We start from the raw sequence: 16,102 nt of genomic DNA, 5'->3' as shown, positions 1-16,102 counted from the left end.
GCTGAAGGGCTTCTCTAATATGTGGACCCGGCGGTGGGTCAGTCGGAAGGAGGAATAGCTGAAGGCCTTCCCGCATTCGGGGCAGGAGAATGGCCTCTCGCCTGTGTGGACCCCCTGGTGCCTCTGCAGTACAGAGGAATTGCTGAAGGTCTTCCCGCACTCAGGGCAGGAGAACAGTCTCACCCCGGTGTTACTGCGCCCATGAGTCTCCAGGTCAGATGGGAAACGGAAGCCTTTCCCACAGTTCCCACATCTTCATGGTTTCTCCACGGGACGGGATTCCTTGGGTTTCTCCATGACCGAAGCTTCAGCTGCACACAAACGCGTGTACAGCACCTCCCTGCCGTGAATTCCTCTTCCCAGTCCGTATAACTTTTACTGGCTCCACAATCAGAGTGCTGCAACAGTCAGGTCTCTCTTCCAGTCTCACTGATGCTGAAAACGTACTGAAAGAGGAACCAAAAAGCTTGGTTCCTTCTCACAGAATCATAGTCGAAAATTGTTATCGTCCCGATGGATTCAGTGACTGCCAGACATTGACGTGAAATTGAGGACCGCAAATGCTGGAGAGTCAGAGTCAAACCACAGCAGATCAGGCAGCATCTGAGGAGCAGCAGAGTCAATGTTTCAGGCAAAGCTCTTCATCTATGGATATTGAAACTTCCGTCTTCAGATCTTCAAATAATCTGTAAAAAGAGATTACAAAAGTCATTACTGTCAGTCCAGGTTAGAAATTCCGAACAAGCAATTCTACTTTCTGCAGAACATTCTTTTCTTTTTCGACAAAATTGAAAGCACCATCCCACCCCTTCTCACCACTCTATTCTCACTCCGCTCAAACTAATCCTCCCGACGGTCCTGATACAGGATCTTACAGAGACCGAAAACTGAAAACATCAAGATAGATACCTCTGAATTTTGGATCCTCCACCTGAGAGTTAGTATCTTTCACGACATCGAGGAGTGAGTAAGTCTGATTTTGGGAACCAAACAAAGTGGCAACTCAGGATGAACCTTCAATGCAGCTTCTTGAGAAACAACCAGACACGAAATGGTTAACATCTGGGGAGGTGGAAGTAGGGAGATGGAGGAAATGAGATATCAAGGCATTGGCACCGACACCAGACAGAAACTGAACACATAGGCAGGGCAAACATTACAGGCAAGCCAGAGTCACACAGATACACAGCACAGAAACAGGTCCTTCAGTCCAACTCATCCATGCCGACCAGATAGCCTAAATTAATCTCGTCTCATTTACCAGCACTTGGCCATATCCCTCTGAATTCTTCCTATTCATATACACATCCAGATGCCTTTTAAATGTTATAATTGGACCTACATCCACCACTTCCTCCGGCAGATCATTCCTTACACTTGCCTCCCTCACCCCAAACATAATATCGTCCTGTTCTGGACTTTTCCCATCACAGGGAAATGACCTTGTCTATTTATCCTATCCATGCCTCTAATGATTCTATAAACGTCTGTAAGATTACCCCTCAGCCTCTGGTATACCGGGGAAAACAACTCAAGCAATGCACTGCGTTTACTTTTAGCTTCACACTCACGGAACCTTACTCCCGTGTCAAACATTGTTTCCCTCCCCCACACTGTCCATGGGAAAAGCCAAGAGTGCTGAGACTTTGGAGTTGGGGGAATGCCACGTAGAATTCCTGCAATGTGGAAACACGCCATTCAGCCCAACAAGTCCACATCGACCATCCAATGCGTAACCCATGTGAACACATTCCCCTATCCCATGCCACGACACTTACTGCACACTATGGGCCCATTTAGTATGGCCACTTCTCCCGAAACTGCACATCTTTAGATTTTGGGAGGAAACCAGAGCACCTGGAGGAAACCCAGCAGACACGGCAGGGAGAATATGCAAACTCCACACAGACAGTCGCCCCAAGGCTGGAATCGAAAGCCGTTCCCTGTCGCTGTAAGGCAGCAGAGCGAACCACTGATCCATCGTGCTGCCCATGTGTGCAGAAAGAGGTGGGGGCTGGGAACTTTGTTAATTGTTCAGCACAGTGGATTGTTGAGTAAGGTTAAATCTCACGGGATCCAGGGAGAGCTAACCAACTGGGTACAAAATTTATAAGCGCGTTGTTGTAGATGCTGGAATCCTTCCTGAAAACAACAAATGCTGGAGATCACAGTGGGTCAGGCAGCGCTGTACTACTCTCTGACTGGATAGTGTGGGCGTGGAGATGATGTTTCCACTAGGAGAAGGGTTGAGGATGCCAAGTCATTAAGGGCATTTAAGACAGAGATAGGTTCTTGATTAGTAAAGGGTCAAGGGTTATGAGGAGAGGGCAGCAGAATGGGATGGAGAAATATATCAGCCATGATCGACTGGTGGAGCAGACTCGATGAGCCAAATGGCTTCATCCTGCTCCTGTGTATTATGGTCTTAGAGCTGGGCAGATGACTTAAGGGGTTCTCACAAACTATTTCAGAATCCTGAAGAGGAGTTGTTGAACTCGAAAGTTTAACTCTGCTTTCTCTCCACAGATGCTTCCAGTCCTGCAGAGATTTTCCAGTGTTCTCAGTTTTTGTTTCAGATTCCCAGCATCCACAGTTCTTTGTCTTATTTATCACATTCATTTCTTGCCCTTCCCAAGTGTCTGGAACTTCATCTCCCTGATCTACAAACTGTTCACTTACCCTAGAAATGAACACTCCCTCCTTATCAGAGTAGATCACTTTGTTGCAAAATGATTGTCCAATTCTGTGACCAAAATAATTGCATTCGTAATTACTTACACCAGGGTTCCATCAATATCTCAGCCAGAACAGTATGATCCTCTATCACTCACACACTTTATCAAGCACGCACACACTCACACATACTCTCATGCATGCACACTTACATATAAGGCTTTGGTGTGATTTGTATTTGCAGATACATTGTGCGCTTTTTGAGCCAAATACAATCTACAGGCAGTCAATCCATGTGAGATTTTATAAATTCCTAATCAAGATTGGGATACAGACCTTAAGTTGTCTCGAGAATGTGTCTTCAAACAAGTTCTGGGATTTACATATTAATGAACCAAAACCTGCATCCCATTCTAAAAGATGAAAGACTTCACAACAATCTAGGTTTGTTCTATATCATCATTTCTGTTGCATAAAACTGCGATCTTTTGCTATAGTTTCTCCAATGATCCTCCTCCACAAACACCTGATGAAGGAGCAGTGTTCCGAAAGTTAGTGCTTCCAAATCAACATGTTGGACTATAACCTGGTGTTGAATGATTTTTAAATTTGTTTCTCGTGAATACATTTCACACTTCCAGGTGCTGCCAGTAAACCTTACAATGTGAATGAAACGATGCAATACCTGCAGAGATGAAAACTTTACAATTTCTAGCGATATTAGCTACTCATTCACTGCTCCTTCTGAAACTTAGTGCAAGAGGTTGAAAGAATTGAGCAGCTTTAAAACAAAAACATATTGGATCTCATAGGTTTCACTGACAGTCTGAGACTGGGGTTATGTTCAAGTAACCTTTATTGTCACCCAACTTTGTTACAGCTTCAGATCTCCCCAGCAAAAAAAAGTGTGTGAAAAGAAGTGTTTTTTTTAAAAACAGCTCAAAGCTCACATACTCCTCCCAACTCCACTTGCTTTACTGTTAGTCAGCACCGAGTTGTCCCTTTATAATTGGTCCTTGGGAGAGCCTTAAGCTGAAGGAAGTATTGTCTCACTCAGCAATTTCAACCCAAACACTGTATCCATTTAAGTTACTCCCACTCATTTGCCATGGAGGGGGGCAGTCAAGAGTCAACCATGCTGCTGTGGGTCTGGAGTCAGGTGTAGGCCAGACCGGACAAAGGATGCAGTTGAGATGACTGAGTGAATCATTTCCCACAATGGCAGTTTCCTTTCCTAAAAGGGACATGAGTGAATTAGATGGCAGTTTCTCCCCCCAAAAATGGTTTCATTCTTAGATTCAGAACTCCAAATTTCTGACCGGATTCCAATCCCACCATCTGCCTTGGCGTGATTCAAACCCCGGGAATTCCCGGAACTGGGTTGATAGTCCAGTCGATAATGGCACTCAGCCGTCGCTCCTTCAATCCCCCTGCAATGGCACATGAACTCAATAGACAATAAACAATATGTACAAGAGTAGGTCATTCTGCCCTTTGAGCCTACACGACCATTCATTATAATCATGGCTGATCATCCTCAATCAGTATCCTGTTCCTGCTTTATCTGCATAACCCTTGATTCCACAATCCCTGAGAGCTCTATCCAACTCTTTCTTCAACGAATATAAAGACTGGGCCTCCACTGCCTTCTGGGGCAGAGCATTCCACACTCCTACCACTGTCTGGTGAAGAAGGTTCTCCTCAACATTGTCCTAAATGGCCTACCCCTTATTTTTAAGCTGTGTCCTCTGGTTCGGGACTCACCCATCAGTGGAAACATGTTTCCTGCCTCCAGAGTGTCCAATCCTTTAATAATCTTATATGTCTCAATCAGATCCCCTCTCAGTCTTCTAAACGCAAGGGTATACAAGCCCAGTCGCTTCAATCTTTCAACATAAGATAGTCTCGCCATTCAAGGAATTGACCTCGTGAACCGACGCTGCACTCCCTCAATAGCCAGGATGTCTTTCCTCAAATTTGGAGACCAGAACTACACACAATATTCCAGGCCACTATGCTATTGGCTTTCTTCACTACTTACTGTACCTGCATGCTTGCCTTCTTTGACTGGTGTACCAGAAAGCCCAGATCTCTTTGTACTGCCCCTTTACCTAACTTGACTCCATTTAGGTAGTAATCTGCCTTCCTGTTCTTGCCACTAAAGTGGATAACCATATATTTATCCATATTAAACTGCATCTGCCATGCATCTGTCCACTCACCTAACCTGTCTAGGTCACCCTTTAATCTCCTAACATCCCCTCACATTTCATCCTGCCACCCAGCTTTGTATCATCAGCAAATTTGCTAATATTACTATTAATACCATCTTCTATATCATTAATGTATATTGTAAAAAGCTGCGTTCCCAGCACTGATCCCTGCGGTACCCAACTGGTCACTGCCTGCCATTCCGAAAGGGAGCCATTTATCACTACTCTTTGTTTCCTGTCAGCCAACCAATTTTCAATCCAAGTCAGTACTTTGGCCCCAATACCATGCGCCCTAATTTTGCTCACTGTGTGGGACTGAATGAATCATTTCCTATGTGGGACTTCATCAAAGGCTTTCTGAAAGTCCAGGTAGACTATGTCCACTGGATCTCCCTTGTCCATCTTCAGAGCTACATCCTCAAAAAATTCCAGAACTCGCTGGTGGGAGGAGCGGGTGAAAGACTTTCCACACTGAGAGCAGATGAACGCCCTCTCCATGATATGGACCCTTATGTCGATTGCAGTGTAGATGTCTGACTGAACCCCTTCCCGCACACAAAGCATGTGAATGGCCTCTCCGTTGCATGGATCGGCTGGCGTCTCCACAAGTTGCCCACATGACTGCACATTTCGCAGTCTCGCACTTCGGGCAGGTGAACGGTGTCTCTCCGATGTGGATCTGCTGGTGGGTCAGCAGGGTGTAAGAATCGACAAATCCCTTCCTGCACTCAGAGCAGGTGAATGGCCTCTCCCTCATGTGAACCCACTGGTGTTTCAGGAGGTGGGATGCATCGATGAATCGCTTCCCATACAGAGAGCAGGTGAATTGCCTCTCTCTGGTGTGTACCTGCTGGTGTATCTGCAGGTGGGACGACTGAATGAATCATTTCCCACAATGGCGGCAGATGAACGGCCTCTCCCTGGTGTGAACTCGCTGGTGTGTCTGCAGTCTGCACAGCCAACTGAATCCCTTCCCGCATACTGAGCAGGAGAACGGCTTCTCCCCAGTGAGAACGCATCTGTGGGTGTCTAGCTCCAATGGGGAAGGGAGCCCTTTCCCACAGTCCCCATGTTTCCATGGTTTCCCCATGAGGGGAGCATTCTTTGTGTCGCGCTGGGTTTGACATTAAAAACAGAATGGATACATAGTCTCTCCCCACTGTGAGGGGTGAGATTTTGATCCCCCAAGCTGAGTAGATTGTTTGACACATTTTTCACAGACAGCGTACTCAATCTCCCTCACTCGGGTGTCTCAGTATTATTCCTGCCATACCAGTGTTCAAAATCTCTCATACAAACAAAAGTAAACATTTCTTCTCGAATTGAATGGCTGCTGATATTCAGCCCCATTGATTCAAGTGGCTCTGTTAGAAAATAATGTATCATTTGTTTTCAGATTTCTTTCTGCATGTCTTCCTGCAAAAAAAAAATCACAAATTGAGTGATCACTGTCAGTACTGTTAAATGAATATAACATCGGTGGCAATTCCTGTCGATCACTAGATGAGTGCTGACCATATATTATGCAGGACACGGAAAACCCTCATGCAACAAGATAGCCTTAAGTGTGTATCGAGGAAAACTTAATTTAGATCGCAATAACCTGGAACAAGCTATCGACAAAGGTGCTGGAAATCGAGCTGAATCAAGAATATGATAATGAAATGTCAAGGCTGCTTGGGAAAAGAAAGCCAGTGAAGTTAATGAATGACTTCCTGCTGTCCTAGTAAATAAAAAAAGACAAGAAATATAGAACGTGACTCTATTACTGCATTAGAAGGTGAACAATTATAGCCACAAATATTTTATAATAGCCAACAATATTAGATATACACCATATGAAGCAATATATGTCTACATTTGAAGTCAATGTGCCAATCCCTTAAATACTGCTCAGTTCCAAGAGAAACTACCCTTATAATTCTGAGCATGAGGAAAGAAGTAACCTTTTCCGGGTACAAACTCTTTGGGTGCCAAACTGAGGGAATACACAAGGAAAATACCTTTGAGAGGGACAGAGAGCATCTGAGCACCTTTGGAGAGCCTGCTCCCTCCATGGAGTCACTCCAGTTGCTACAAGTGAACAGTCTCCACCTCACTCCACACCCACCCCCACCCCCACGCCTCTCTCTCTCCCCCTCCCAGGATGAGGAATGGAAAAGGGGAGACATTGTTTTGCTCCCAGATGTTGCCCAGAGGGAGGGAGTTTCTCTCTGAAATTGACAGGGCTACCTCCACATCGTGACGTCCACAATGGGGGGAGGGGGGGTCGCACTGCGCCTGCGCTGCCTTGCAGATGAGGCACATGGGGAGGGGAGGACACTTTTCAAACTCCTTTCGCTCTCCTCCACGTCAATGCGGTTTGAGTTCAAGCAAATCACGGGGTTTAATTTTAGCTTTACACTCTCAGAAGTCGCCCACCTATGTGAATCCAACACTTTACTCTCCCCTCCACTCCATGGAAATACCGATTTGAGAGACTCCAGAGTTGGAGTTGCTGCCATACCTACTGTAGGGGGTTTGGTAGAAGCTGTTTATTTTAATGAACCATTTCAATTCAACTTCATCCTTGCCATTCAAATACTAATTTTACACAGAGAGTGGTTGATGTGTGGAATGAACCTCCTCAGGAAGCAATGGGTGCGGGTATAAAAAAATACATTTGTTTTAGTACATGAATAGGAAAGGTTTGGAGGGATACAGGCCAACAGCAGGCAGGAGAGACTGAATTAGTTTGAGATTATGGTTGGCATGAACTGGTTGGACCAAAAGTCCATGATCATGCTGTATGATTCGATCGTAAGTTCATAGTTCCTTGAAAGGGGAGTCGCACATAGACAGAATAGTGAAGAATGTGTTTGATATGCCTGACCTTATTGGTCAATGCACTGGGTGCAGGAGTCGTGAGGTCATGTTGCGACTGGAGTATTGCATGCAGTTCTGGTACCAGTGATCCCACCCTGACACACCATAAACCAGAGACAGTGACTGCAATTGACTCTAGTACAAAATCAAATCATTAAATCGCTGCAGTGCAGAAATAAGCCATTTGGCTCATTGAATGCATTGGGTATAGGAGTTGGGAGGTCATGTTGTAGCTGTACAGGACATTGGTTCGCCCACTTTTGGATTATTGCATTCGATTCTGGTCTCCCCACTGTTGGATAGGAACAACGTTGTGAGACTTGAAACTGTGCAGAAAAGATTGACAAGGATGTCGCCAGGGTTGGAGGGTTTGTGGTATAAGGAGAGCCTGAATAGGATGGGGCTGCTTCCCTGGAGTGTCGGAGGCTGAGGGGTGATCTTATGGACATTTATAAAATCATGAGGGGCATGGATAGGGTAAATAGGCTCAAGGACGTGTTGGAAGTTGGTACAATTACAACATTTAAAGGGCATCTGGATGGGTGTGTGAATAGGATAGGTTTGGAGGGATATGGGCCAAATGCTGGCAAATGGGACACTAGATTTATATAGGACATCTTGTCAGCATGGATGTGTTGGATCAAAAAGTCTATTTCCGTGCTGTATATCTCTATGTCTATTTGATAGTCGATGCTTTATTTCTGTTGATGTAAATGTTGTTAGGGAGAGAGAATTCCTCAAGGCGGGGGGGGGATGATAAGAATCCTGGGAGACCCCTAATTCTGGTTTACTATCTAATGAACACACTTTAAGCAACAAATGTGTATTTATGTCTAATTTTGTTTCATTTTTCTTGTTTTATTCCCTGCTCCGATGACTCTCTCAGTCTGGATGGTTGTCAGGCTGAGAATATTTTGGATTACGCCTTGATGAACTGAATGTTTCATTGCTCTGGAAGGTGTAAAAGGGGTTCAAAGTTTCAGCAGAAAGCCAGCTGAGCTGAGAACAGACAACATCTCACTCTGTGGGAACAGGGAGAAGAGGACAGAGAAATCAGGACCTGAAATCCGAGCTGACACCAGACTACCATGTTTTCAGTGCTTTGATTAGCAGTGCCCACACTCTACCTTTACTGAGCCTCTCACTCGAATTGAATGCCACGTATCCCCTCAAAATTCTGGATCCAATCCTTGTCATTCTGAAGCCATATCTCTGTAAGGAGTCTCAGATCATAATTATTCTCTTCAATGTGTGCAGTCAATTAATTCGCTTTTTTTTTACAATGCAGTTTATAGTTTTATTTTTTGTGATGGTGAGAATCCAGTTTTGATTGCTAGTACATTTATTCTCCTTGTCCCTTTCTCTCATTCTCTGGTGTTTGGTTTCCACATCACTACATTGCTCACTGGCCTTGATTTGGACTGGCCATGCTAAATTGCCCAGTGTCCAGGGACGTGCAGGTTAGGTGGGTAGGCCATGGGAAACGCAGGGTGTCGTTTCAAAGTAATAGAAGGAGTATCCCATTTGGCCCGCCATTCATTAAAATCATGGCGGATCGATCAATCGTCTCAGCTCCTCCTAATTGCATAAATCCCAACTACCCTTAATTCCCTTGCCACGCAAAAAAAAACCATCCAACAGTGTCTTAATGAAGCTGCCTCAACTGCTTCCTTGAGCACAGAATTCCATTAATTTACCTTTAACCACATTGGTCCTGCCCTGAGTTGCCTCATCAAAATGCAACAGCTCATATTTGTCTAAATTAAACTCCATCCACTACTCCTTGGCCCATCGGTTCGTCTGATCAATTATAATTTATATTAAACTTTCTTTCCTACCTTATTCCCTAAAAGCTGAAAATCTCCATCCCACACTCTCACCCTCCATTCTCACTTTGTTGAATCTAATCCCTGCTGTCCTCATCCTGAAGGGTTTGGTTCATGCTGATTAACAGGCCCACATTCAAGGGAGATCTAACTGAAACGTACAGAACGTTGAACGGTCTGGACAGAGTGGACATTGGGAAGATGTTTTCATTGGGAGGAGAAACTAATACCCATGGGCATAGCCTCAGCATAAAGGGAGAATGGAGATTAGGAGAAATTTCTTGAGCCAGAGATTGCTGAATCTATGGAATCTATTGTCACAGAAAACTGTGGAGGCCAGGTCACAGAGTATGTTCAACATTGAGATAGAGATGTACAGCACAGAAACAGACTGTTTGGTCCAACTTGTCCATGCCGACCAACTATCCCAACCCAATCGAGTCCCACCTGACAGCACACGGCCCCATATCCCTCCAAACCCTTCCTATTCACAAAACCTATCCAAATGCCTTTCAAATGTTGCAATCGTATTAGCCTTCACCACTTCATCTGGCAGATCATTCAATAAACGTACCATCCTCTGCGTGAAAAAGTTGCCCCTTAGATCTCTTTTGTATCTTTCCCCTCTAACGCGAAACACATGTCCTCTCGTTCTGGACTCACCCACCCCAGGGAAAAGATTCTGTCTATTTATCCTATCCATGCCCCTCATGATTTTATACACGTATAGTTACGACGTTCAAAAGACATTTGGATAAGTACATGAATAGGAAAGATAGAAGGGTTATGGGCCAAACACTGGTAGGTGGGACGAGTTTAGTTTGAGAACATACTCAGCATGGACTAGTTGGATTAAGGGTCTGTTGAGTGCTGTCTGACTCTGTGACTGACCTGTACTGGTCTTAAAACCATTTTCTTACCTCCCCCCATAAGCATCCACTTCTATGTTGTTCAAAACTCAGATGAACTTAGCCTTGAATATGTTCAATGACCCCACTTCTGAACTCAATTCCTCTTCGTAATATACCACTTGCCTTGCTCATTGACTGCTGCATCTGCCCGACAACTGGCATTGACTGGTGTGGAGGGACTCTGAGACCCCTTTGTACATCCATACATCATTCCTGATGAAGGGCTTGTGCCCGAAACGTTCCCTGTCCTGCTCCTCAGATGCTGCCTGACCTGTTGTGCTTTTCCAAGGCCACATTTTTCGACTTTCACCTCTCGTCCTCACTTTCTCCACATTCCAATATATCACCATTTAAACAATGCACTGCTTTTTTTGTAAATAGCAATGTTTATAACTTCACATTGCGGCACTGCACTTGCCATGTGTTTGTCAATTGAGACACAGACCTGGACCAACTTCGGGAAGAGGTAAAAGACTGAGTTCTGAACAAAAACCGTAGCACCACTCAAAACGTCGGCTCTGTTTACCTTTCCACAGATGCTGCTCGACCCCTTGGCTTTCTGCAGTATTCCCTGTGTTTGTTCGACACAAATGCTGCTTTCCATTAAAGAACTTCAATCCCTGTCCTCTGGGAACTGAACCTTTGTCAGTGGCAATAGGTTCTTCTGATCATTAACCTGCCCATTCCCACCACGTCTTCTCCCATCATTGACAACAGCCCCTGGAAATCTCCAGTTAACCTTCTTTGCTCCAAAGAGAACATTGCCAAACTTGGGAATGTCTCCACAAAATGGAAATTCCTCATCCCTGGACATGATGCAAATGTTACAATGGGGAAGAGGTTTTGGCAAAATATCGTCAGTTAGCAGGTGGAAAAATGTTCAGGAAGTAAAACACAAATCCCAGTCTCCAGCTTTGTGAATCTTTCGAAACTCTTTGGGAAGTGGAATTAGAGGAGAATGAAGGATGAACTGACGGACTGAGCAGAGACAGTCCAGACACTGTCCCCTTGTTTAAGAGGCTGATTGACTCTGATATTCTCGGGACATGAACTGACCCGAGACATTGAAAGAATTCTCTGCACATCAGGAATTCAAACCCCTTCTCGGCTCGGGGCCAATGAGAAAATTCGGGAAGAGGCAAAACACTGAAAGGCTCGGAGGGCGATGGCCCCGGTGTAGCAGAGCTCGTTCCTCGTGACATGAATGGTGGGATCAGGCTGTCCCCATGTCTCCATAATGAATGACAAAGGCTTTATTATGGAAAAGTAAAACTGATAGAAGACAATGGTAATTTTGGGCGGGGCGGGTTGAATTATGAATTGATTAGTAGGTTCCTCAAAGACACTGTGCACGGAGCTCTTGGACCTGTCTCTGTGGCGCAATTGGTCAGCGCGTTCGGCTGTTAATCGAAAGGTTGGTGGTTAGAGACCACTCAGGGACGGAGTGTTTCTTGTTCTCGCTCCTACCGCTTTCTTGGCTGCGAAAGTGCACGTTTTTAATGGTTTCAGGAAAATGTTTCCCAAAAGGAAATCTTTTCCACTGAGGCAGCACAAAGGGGTTTCTGAATTGATTGTGTTTCTAACGTAAAGAACCGCGGATGCTGAGAATCCGAGACAGAAAGAGAAACTGCTGGAGAAACTCAGCAGGTTTGGCTGTACTTGGATGAGGAAAAAAACATGTTCTGAAATGTTGTCTCTGATTCTCTTTCCACAGATGCTGCCTAACCTGCTGAGTTGCTCCTGCAATTTCTGTTTTTGACTGAACGTCCATTTCATCTTTCAGGATGAAACACTGAGACTCGCCATGTGCAGATATTTAACCCTTTCGAAACCTGTGAAGTGATTGGATTCAAACAAACTCTGTAATGATTCACTCTTTCTCAGCTCCACAGGCAGAGAGACCTGGGAAATGAAGCTGTCAGTGTGATTCTGTTTTGGTGGGCCGAAGTGGTGAATGCGATGGACATGAAATCCATTGCGGTTTCCCCACGCAGGTGTGAACCCTGCCGACTACAGTTGAGAACTGTCGTCAGAAAGAAAGGGAGATTGCTCCACGGTTTTTTTAAAAATGCAAATCAGTGGAGGGGTTGAAGTATTTCAATCACATTGGGACTGGTCGGGAATCTGTAGCCCACTGCCTGTCAGGGTGGAAACAAGCAGATACCCACAGAGCTGCTATTGAGGCGATGAGCCAAGAGTTTGGAAATGAGACTAGAACAGTGAGGGGCGTGAAGTCCTGATCGAAGTTAAGCAGGCACCTGAGGACAAAGGTGTTTTATTTGCCAGTGAAAGATACTGCTTCACAAAGTTGGGACTATGAAAGGGAAGCAGTGACGGTGATTATCTTTGGCTGTTCCTCTTGTGAATGTTCCCATTGCTGCGCATGTCCGTGTTAATGTCAGAACTCTGACCCATGGCGGCGTCAGGTTCGCACATTGCCAGGGGCGCAATGGATGACGCATCTGACTCCACCTACCTGTTTGAAATGCAGCTCACAGCTTCTTCACACACCCCAATTAATCTTTCTCATTGTCCTGAAGCCGACATATTGTTTGAATTCCTGATCTGCAGGAACGAGACTCTTTTCATTGTCTCGCGTCAGTAAATGTCCCTGAGAACATCAGAGTCACGTCACAGCACTGTCAGAGGAGGGGAAGCTGAAATAGCCCCACATGCTGCTCATGGGCACATTTCACTTTCCCCAACTCACCGCCCCAACCACTGTGGCTCTTGGGAGTGGAAAGGAAACAAACACCAAAACCCAGTCTCAGCTTTGTAAGTCTTCAGGAAATAAGAAAACTGTCCATCCCTTCAGATCTTCCATCCTGGGCTGACAGCCTTGATTTTAAATGGCTGTCCAGTCAGTGCCGATTCGTTTAGGCTGAAAAAAATCTTCATTATCTCATCCCAGCATTTCTTGCCACAGAGACCTGTGTGGCAGATTTCATGCATATATTTCCTTGTATGGTATTTTGTAAATAACATTCGTTTGCTGGTTGTTTGTATCGGGTATTTCAGGTTCATTAGCCGCTGTTTAAGTGTGTTGGTAGGTTTGTGGGCTACCATGATGCTGAGAGGGTTGAGTTGTCTGGACATCATTTCCCAGATGTCTTTAATGTAAAGTAATGTGGCTAGGGTTTCTGCAGACGTTGTGTCTACTTGTGTCAGTTTGTTGATGTGAAATCGGCACACTGGGTTTATTGGGTAGGCAAAAGTGAGGACTGTAGATGCTGGAAACCAGAGTTTAGATCAGAGTGGTGCTTGAAAAGCACAGCAGGTCAGACAGCTTCCGAGGAGCAGGAAAATCGACGTTTCGGGCAAAAGCCCTTCATCAGGAATAGAGGCAGGACGCTTCCAGGGGTGGCGAGATGAATTGGGGGGTGCTGGGCCAAAGGTAGCAAAGAGTACAATAGGTGAATGGGGTTGGGGACGTAGTTGACAGGTCAGAGAGGAGGGTGGAGCGGATAGGTGGGAAGGGAGATTGACAGGTCCTGAGGACAGCGCTGAGCTGGAAGGTTGGAACTCAGGTAAGGTGGGGGGAGGGAAAATGAGGAAACTGGTGCATTCCACATTGATGTCCTGAGGTTGAATGTATCCGAGGCAGAAGTTGGGGCGTTCTTCCCCCAGACATCGGGTGGGGAGGGAGGGACGATGGAGGAGGCCCGGGTCCTGCATGTCCCTGGCAGAGTGGGAGGGGAGGTTGAAATGTTGGGCCACAGGGCGATGGGGTTGATTGTTGCGGGTGTCCTGGAGATGCTCCCTCAAACGCTGTGACTTGACTCTGCGACGGGGCTCCAGTCTCCCCAATGTAGAGGAGACCGCATCGGGAGCAATGGAAACAAGAAACAACTTTTGTGGAAGCCTTCTAACTACCGTGACCCGTGTTCGATTTCCGGGCAGAGAAGCAATTTTCAGTAGAGCTGTCAAACTTCACGACCGTCTCCCTGGTGGTCTAGTGGTTAGGATTCGGCGCTTTCGCCGCTGCGGCCTGGGTTTGATTCCCGGTCAGGGAAGCAATTTGCAGTGTGTTTCTCTCCATGCTTCAGGCTCACTGCCTTTATTCCTGACGAAGGACTTATGCCCGAAACGTCGATTTCGAAGCTGCTTGGATGCTGCCTGAATTGGAGTTGCACAGTTATGTTGTGGCTGCACAGGACATTGGTGAGACAACTTTTAGAATATTGTGTGCAATTCTGGTGTCCCTCCAAGCAGAAGGATATTGTGAAATTTGAAAGGGTTCTGAAGCACCAATGGGTCCACAGAGGGGAAGAGGCCCTTCTGCTGCCCTGAGTGTGGGAAGGCCTTCAGTGATTCCTCTGCCCTGCTGACGGACCAGTTGGTCCACACCGGGGAAGGCTGTTCTCCGGCCCCAAGTGCGAGATGGCCTTCAGCAGTTCTTCCCACCTGTTGAGACACCAGTGGGTCCACACTGAGAGGCCGTTCTTCTGCCCCAACTGCAGGAGGGGCATTGCTCTTTCCTCCGACGTACTGGCCCATTGGTGTATCCAAATGGTAGAGAGGTCGTTCAGTTGCCCTATGTGCAGGAAGGCCTTCAGCAATTCCTCGGCCCTGCTGAGGCACCAGTCTATCCACACCGGGGAGAAGCCGTTCTCCTGCCACGAATGTGGGAAGGTCTATACCCACTCCTCCACACTGCTGAATCACCAGCTGGACCACACGGGGGTTTGGGGGGGGGACAGTGGCGGAGGAGGGGAGGCCATTCTGCTGCCCTAAGTGTGGGAAGGCCTTCAGCAATTCCTCCGCCCTGCTGAAGCACCAGTGTGTCCACCCTGGGGAGAGACCCTTCAGCTGGTCCGAGTGTGGGAAGAGGTTCATGTTTTCCTGCAACTTGCGGAAGTACTAGCGTGGGCACCAGCGCTCCCAGCAATCAGATCCCACCAGTGACGCTGCCTTCGGTCACCCCCCAGGACTGAATCTGCTGCCAGTTCTGACAGTGGGTGCAGTGGGAGAGTAGGTGGGCTGTTATTGTTTTCTGCTGGAATGCAATTGCCTCCCCTACACCCCACAAACCCAACCCCAAGGTAGCTCAGGGTTAGCACTGCTGCCTCATGGCACCAGGAACTCAAGAATACTTCCACCCTTGGGGTTCTGTGTGCAATTTGTGGAGGGTAGGAAAATGGATCTGAGTGGGTTAGTCTTCGGAAGATCAGTGCAGATGTGTTCGGCTGAAGGACCTGTTTTTCCACATTGTGGGTGTGCTATGATTCTATGAGATTTGCGTTCAGTGGACACTGTTGCTCATTGAGCCCGGGACTGCACATTGCCAATGAAATGATCCAGAGAAACCTAAGACCGCAAGACCATCGGAGAAGAAGTTTGGCCTTCTCTGCCATTCGTTCGTAACAAAAGTATTGGATGAGATTAGCTACAGTGTGGAAACAGGCCATTTGTCCAAACAAGTCCACACCGACCCTCCGAAGTGTAACCCATCCAGACCCATTTCCTTCTGACTAATGTACCTAACTCTATGGGCAATTAAGCATGGCCAATCCACAAGACCTGCACATCTTTGGTTTATGGAAGAAAACAGGACCACCCAGAGAAAACCCACGCAGACATTGGGAGAATGTGCACACTCCTCACAGACTGCCAC

At 46.4% G+C, this 16,102-nt stretch overlaps 1 non-coding gene across 1 annotated transcript; it reads left to right on the top strand.

Annotated features, from left to right (window-relative positions):
- Positions 1-14,429: 14,429 nt before the first annotated feature.
- trnae-uuc (transfer RNA glutamic acid (anticodon UUC)) lies at positions 14,430-14,501 on the top strand. Its single transcript has one exon. It is a non-coding gene; the product is annotated as a tRNA-Glu (tRNA).
- The last annotated feature ends 1,601 nt before the right edge of the window (positions 14,502-16,102 follow it).

Source organism: Chiloscyllium punctatum, chromosome 36 (assembly GCF_047496795.1).
Source record: "Chiloscyllium punctatum isolate Juve2018m chromosome 36, sChiPun1.3, whole genome shotgun sequence".
NCBI lineage: Eukaryota > Metazoa > Chordata > Chondrichthyes > Orectolobiformes > Hemiscylliidae > Chiloscyllium > Chiloscyllium punctatum.
The sequence above is the reverse complement of the archived record's forward strand: the minus strand, read 5'-3'. Positions and strand labels throughout refer to the sequence as shown.